The sequence below is a fragment of the Arachis hypogaea genome, chromosome 8, assembly GCF_003086295.3.
Source record: "Arachis hypogaea cultivar Tifrunner chromosome 8, arahy.Tifrunner.gnm2.J5K5, whole genome shotgun sequence".
NCBI classification, from domain to species: Eukaryota; Viridiplantae; Streptophyta; class Magnoliopsida; order Fabales; family Fabaceae; genus Arachis; species Arachis hypogaea.
Window position 1 is genome coordinate 34,237,913 of NC_092043.1, and position 7,237 is coordinate 34,245,149.

Below are 7,237 nucleotides of genomic sequence, written 5' to 3' on the forward strand. Positions count from 1 at the left end.
ATATTGTTAAAGAATAAAATTAAAATTTATTTTAAAATAAAAATAAAATTTAAATAAATTAAATATTAAAAAAATTTAGTAAATTAGAGATAAAAATTGAAAAATATAATTTAGACTTTATTGTATATATATTATATTTTTTTGTTTTTATAAATTTATGTACTAATCATTTTATAAATATTTTATGACGAGTAAAAATTTTTTAAAGAGTAAAATTAAAAAAATATATTTACTTCGAATAAAAATAAAATGATTAAAAAATAATTAAATAATTATATATCCTAAAAAAATTGATATTATTAAAAAATAAAATTAAAATTATTTTAAAATTAAAAATAATATTTATTTAAATTAAATATTAAAAAATTTAATACATTAAAAACAAAAAAATATATCATTTATATTTTATTATAAAATTTTACTAATTTTATGTCCTAAAGACATATATTAAACATACCATAAAAAAATATTTCATAAATTTATTACAAAAATTAATTTTTTTTTAAATATACTTTTAAAACACAAATTAATTAAATCTTTTATTATTATTATTATTATTATTATTATTATTATTATTATTATTATTATTATTATTATATATAATGCTCTACCGTAATTAAATTTTTAAATTAATAATTAAATTCGACGACCGACTCGGATTTTAGAACTTTATTTATTAAATACGCTGGTAGACACAACCAAGCATGGGAAATAGGGAAAGAGAGGGCAGCCGCATAAATTAACTATTATATCTGTTATAAAATAAATAAAAAAATATAATAAAATATAAAATAAATATATATAAATAGAAGATTCTAATATTAATATCCTATCATAACGATAATAATATATATTAATATTGTATTTGTAGTATATTAAGAGAAAAAGTAAAGAAGTGCTTTATATTGTAATGTATATAAGAAAGAGAGAAAATATTTATTTGTATTATTGTTGTAATTGTGTGTATTACTTTATATCAGATTCTCTATTTATAGGCATATATGAGTATCATTTTCAAACTTTATTAAATATGATTCTCTTTGAAAACTTGAGCCTTGTAGAAAATTGACATCTACCTCAGGTTATCTTATCACAACACTCATTTTTGGATAACCATTTCGAAATATGCCTCATTAAAATCTTATTAAAAAAAAAACCTAGTGGAAAAAAAATTTTATTGAAGAAAAAAGAGTACAATATCCTTTGTGATGGGAACTGCCTCAGTAAAAACCTTGTCAAGAAAAATTCAATAGGAAAAAAACCTGACAAAAAAAAGAGTACAGTCTCTCCCTCTTATCGACATCATTTAATGTCTCGAAATCGGTGCATCCCAATCTCATGTATCAATTTTTTAAAGAAGGATTTTGTGAGTGACTTTGTGAATAAATCTGCCAGATTGTCACTTAAGCGGATCTGTTGGATATCAATTGTCTCCTGATTTTGAAGATCATGAGTGAAGAAGAATTTGGGAGAAATATGCTTTGTTCTATCGCCTTTGATGTATCCGCCTTTAAGTTGAGCAATGCATGCTGTATTATCTTCAAATAGGACAGTTGGAGCTATCTTATGATCAATCAGTCCAGGTTATGACAGAATATATTGTATCAAACTCCTGAGCCAAAAACACTCACGACTTGCTTCATGAATCGCTAGTATTTCAGCATGACTAGAGGATGTTGCAGCAATCGTCTGTTTCGTGAACCCCCATGATATAGCTGTTCCACCATATGTGAACAGATATCCTGTTTGAGATCTCCCTTTATGTGGATCAAACAAGTATCCAATATATGCATAGCCAACTAGTTGTGACTTGGATTCATAGGGATAGAACAATCCCATATCAACCGTTCCATAAAGATATCGAAAGATTTGTTTGATTCCATTCCAATGTCTTCTAATTGGAGAGAAACTATATCTTGCTAGTAAATTCAGAGCAAATAATATATTGGGTCTTGTATTATTAGCAAGATACATTAGTGCTCAAATGGCACTGAGATATGGTACTTCAAAACCAAGGATATCTTCATCTTCTTCTTTAGGACGGAATTGATCCTTTTCCATATCCAAAGATCTTACTATCATTGGGGTACTCAAAGAATGTGAATCCAGATGCAGATTTCTTTATGAAAACACATGGATAGATATCATCATTTTTTAATCCATTTTTGGCCAGATACTTAGTAAGACGATTATACCACATTCGTTTAGATTGCTTTAGACCATATAAAGATCTTTGTAATTTGACTAAGTATAACCCTTGCGAATATTCATTGGATAGTTTAGATATCTTTAATCCTTCAGGAACTTTCATATAGATATCCCAATCTAATGAGTCGTATAAATAGGTTGTTACCACATCCATTAAATGCATATGCAGTTTATGATATGCATATAAACTGACCAAATAACGCAATATTATCGCATCCACTTCAGGAGAATACGTTTCTTCATAATCTATACCGGGTCTCTGTGAAAAACCTTGTGCTACAAGTTGAGATTTGTAGCGTACAACTTCATTTTTCTCATTTCGTTTTCTCACAATTACCCATCGGTATCCAACAGGTTTTACATCTTCAGGTGTACGGACTACAGGTCCAAAGACTTCACGTTTTGCAAGTGAGTCTAATTCAGCCTTCATGACTTCTTTCTATTTTGGCCAATCATTTCTTTGTCGATATTTTTTTACTGATGTTGGCTCAAGATCCTTACTTTCATACATGATATTTAATGTCACATTATATGCAAATATTTCATTGACAATTATCTTATTTTGGTCCCATTTCTTTCCTGTAAAGACATAATTTATTAAGATCTCGTCACTTTCACAATTTCCAGGTTTCTGAACGCCTTCTGGCGTTAAAACTATATTAGAATTTTGGACAACTACAGGTGTCTTTACTATGTCTTTTTCAATAGGAATAATATTTACCTCTTTTCTTTTTTGAGGATTTTTGTTTTTGGAACCGACAGGTCTGCCACGCTTCTGGCGTGAATTTGTTTCAGTGGCTATTTGTCTGACTGGGACATCAATTCGAATTGGGGTATTTTTCGCTGGTATATAAGACTTGGTTATCCTCTTTGTATCGAAAAATGCATCAGGCAATTTATTTGCTATTCTTTGCAAATGTATAATCTTTTGAGCTTTTAGTTCACATTTTCCTGATTGAGGATCTAAATGCATTAAGGATAATGCATTCCAATTAAGTTCCTTTTTAGGAAGCTTATTCTCTCCCCGCTAATGTTGGAAATTTTGATTCATCAAAATGATAATCCGTAAACCGGGATTTAAATACATCTCCAGTTTGTATCTCAAGATACCTCACTATAGAGGGAGGATCATATCCAATATATATCCCTAATTTTCTTTGGGGTCCTATTTTGGAGCGAAAAGGTGGTGCAATAGGAACATATATCGCACACCTTAAATGGGAAACATTTGGCTACTGGCCAAAGGCTAATTGCATAGGAGAGAACTGATGGTAACTTGTTGGCCTCAAACGAAAAAGTGCTGCAACATGTAGAATAGCATGCCCCCAAACCGAGGTTGGGAGATTTGTTCTCATAAGTAAGATTCTAGCAATTAATTGCATGCGTTTATTAAGTGATTCTGCTAACCCATTTTGTGTGTGAACATGAGCTACTGGATGTTCAACACATATTCCATTAGTCATACAATAAGCATCAAAGGTTTGCGAAGTAAATTCACCAGCATTATCAAGACGAATTGCTTTAATTGGATTTTCTGGAAATTGTGATTTTAATCGAATAATTTGATCCAGTAATCTCGCAAACGCCAGGTTGCAAGAAGACAATAAGCACACATATGACCATCTCGAAGATGCGTCTATCAGGATCATAAAATATCTAAAAGATCCACATGATTGATGAATAGGTCCACATATATCACCTTGAATCATTTCCAGGATTTCAGAGGACTCAAATCCAAAATTTACTGTGATGGTCTTAAAATTAACTTTCCTTGAGAACATGCAGCACAACAAAATTCACTAGATTTAAGAATCTTCTGGTTCTTTAATGAATGTCCATGAGAATTTTCAATTATTCTCCGCATCATGGTTGTTTCCGGATGACCCAATCGGTCATGGCAAGTTATGAATTCATTTGGGCTAGTAAATTTCTGGTTTACAGTGGCATGTGATTCAATTGCACTAATTTTGGTATAATATAACCCAGATGAAAGTGAGGGCAACTTTTCTAATATAACCTTTTTATTTGAATCATGAGTTGTGATACATAAGTACTCATGACTTCTCTCGTTCATAGTCTCAATATGATATCCATTTCGGCGAATATTTTTAAAACTCAACAAATTTCTTAGAGAGTTGGTAGATGATAGTGCATTATTTATTATGAATTTTGTTCCTTCGAGAAACAAAATTATACCTCTTCCAGAGTCTTCAATCACATTGCCTGAGCCAATAATAGTATTAACATATTCTTCTTTTGGCACAAGATGAGTAAAATATATTTCACTTTTGAGAATGGTGTGCGAACTTGCATTATCCGCAAGGCATACATCTTTATTATATATCCTTGCCATTTTCTTCAAAGATAAATAATAATAAAATGAATAGTAATACATGCACAGTCAAATTGAATTCTTGATTGGAATTATTTTTCTTTAAGAAACACTATACATAATGTCATACACTAAAATTTTATCATTATCACTATTATTATTAAAACTTGACACATTTAATGATTTCAAAATTCTTAAACATAAACATTAATATTTTATTATTTATATACATCATATTTGAAACTTAAATACATAGAAAATAAAACTTAACAATAAGTTTCTTACATTATTTATTTACATGAATACTTAACAATCCCACATTTTAAACTATTCCATTATTGATCAAATGACCAATATTTTTTTTAGGATTCTCAAAGAAATCTGACACATCATAATGAGTGGTGAAATTTTCAGCATCATTTGAAAAACAAAATTTGTTTCCTTTTCTTTGTCATCTTTTTTCAAAGATGCTTGATAAAGATCAACTAGGTGCCTTGGTGTACGACAGGTACGCGACTAATAATCCTTTCCACCACACGAAAACACTTATCTATCCTTTGTTGATTTATTTTGCCCAATATTTCTTTCTTTATCCCACTTCTGGTGAGATCTTCTCTTGTGAACATAATTTCTTTTCCTTCCATAATTTTTCTTGTTACCAAAACCTTACCATTTACCTCTTCTGGGGTAATGATTTGCCGCATTTACTTCAGGAAATGGGGCGGTGCCAGCTGGGCACGCTTCATGATTCTTTAAGAACAACTCATTGTTGCGTTCAGCAACAAAAATGCAATAAATTTGCTCAGAATATTTTTTAAATCCTTTTTCTCGATACTGCTGCTATAGGAGCACATTCAAGGCATGGAAGGTTGAGAAAATTTTCTTTAACATATCATTATCAGTTATCTTTTCTCCACATAATTTCATTTGTGAGGTGATTCGAAACATTGCTGAATTATATTCATTTATGGATTTAAAATCCTGTAGACGCAAGTGCATCCATTCATATCGTGCTTGAGGAAGTATCACCGTCTTTTGATGATTATACCTTTCTTCAAGATCTTTTCCACAGATCTGCAGGATCTTTTAATGTGAGATATTTATTTTTCAATCCTTCATCAAGATGACGACAAAGGAAAATCATGGCCTTGGCTTTATCCTTTTAGGATACATTATTTTCAGCCTTAATGGTATCTCCAAGATCTATTGAATCAAGATGGATTTCAGCATCTAGTATCCATGATAAATAGTTGTTTCCAGATATATCAAGAGCATTAAATTCAAGATGAGAGAGCTTCGACATAATAAAATTTGTTACCTGAGTCTTCTTAAAATTGGTCAGAGTCTCGTGCTCATAACGTGTTATAAAATAAATAAAGAAGATATAATAAAATATAAAATAAATATGTATAAAGAGAAGACTCTAATATTAATATCCTACCATAACGATAATAATATATATTAATATTGTATTTGTAGTATATGAAGAGAGAAAGTAAATAAGTGCTTTATATTGTAGTGTATATAAGAAAGAAAGAATATTTATTTGTATTATTGTTGTAACTGTGTGTATTACTTCATTTCTGGTTCTCTATTTATAGGCATACATGGGCAACATTTTCAAACTTCATTAAATATGATTCCCTTTGAAAATCTGAGCCTTGTGAAAAATGGGCATCTACCTCAGGCTATTTTATCACAACAATATCCAATTTGTTTTGGTCAAGCAATCAATTTATTTGTCTGCTTAAATAGTATTAGGAATTTAAATTTTACTTTATACATATAATAATTTATTGACTAATAATAGAATCTTAATTAAAATTTAAATTCGTAACAAATTAAGTCTTGACCTATTAAATTAAGAGTGTTTGTACAAAAAAAATGAATTTTTCTCGACATAAAGGTATTTCGACTGCTAACAGTTTCGATTACAGAAGCAATGATTTTGACTACAAATAACGAAAACAGATAAGATGAAATAGAAGAAAAAATGCTACAAAGAACGTCGAAATCGAAAGGTAGATTTTTCTTCAACATCAAAGTTTGCTGTTCGACCTTCAAATTAAGTAAAAAACATGGATGTGAAATTTGAGGAGTAAGTCGAAGAAAACATAAGATTTGAAAACCAAATGAGACGTGAATGTCAAAATTTGGGGGTCAAGATTCTTCATGGTCGAGACAAGGTCATGATTGAGAAAAAAGAAGAAATAAGATAGTGGACAATATGATATATGGCAAATCAATCTCCATGATCTATAAATAGTAGAAATTCCAGAAGAGTTTGAGGACTTCAATAAAAAAATACTAGATCATCACATAAACTCATAAAATTTTTACTCTTCACGATACTCAAAGAACACAGAGTGCAAGTGCATGTGAGTGTTAGAAGTCAACTTTTAACTTGTTTTCTTTTGTTTATTTGACTCATTGTCTTTCATTTTATATTTTGTCGTTATTCTCTTCTCTTTACTATTCACGTTTATGTTTCATTGATTTTAAAATTTTCTCTGCTCATTTATTTTATCTTGTTTAATATAAATTTGTCCCTAATAATTTCAACCCCAAGTCATTTCGACACTATTGCTAAATAATTTTTGGGTCGAGTTCACTTTTTTCAAGAGGAGTCGTATCTGCTTTTTGAATTGAGATCTTAATACAAGCTCGATTCAACACCCTGTCAAGATATACCAAAAA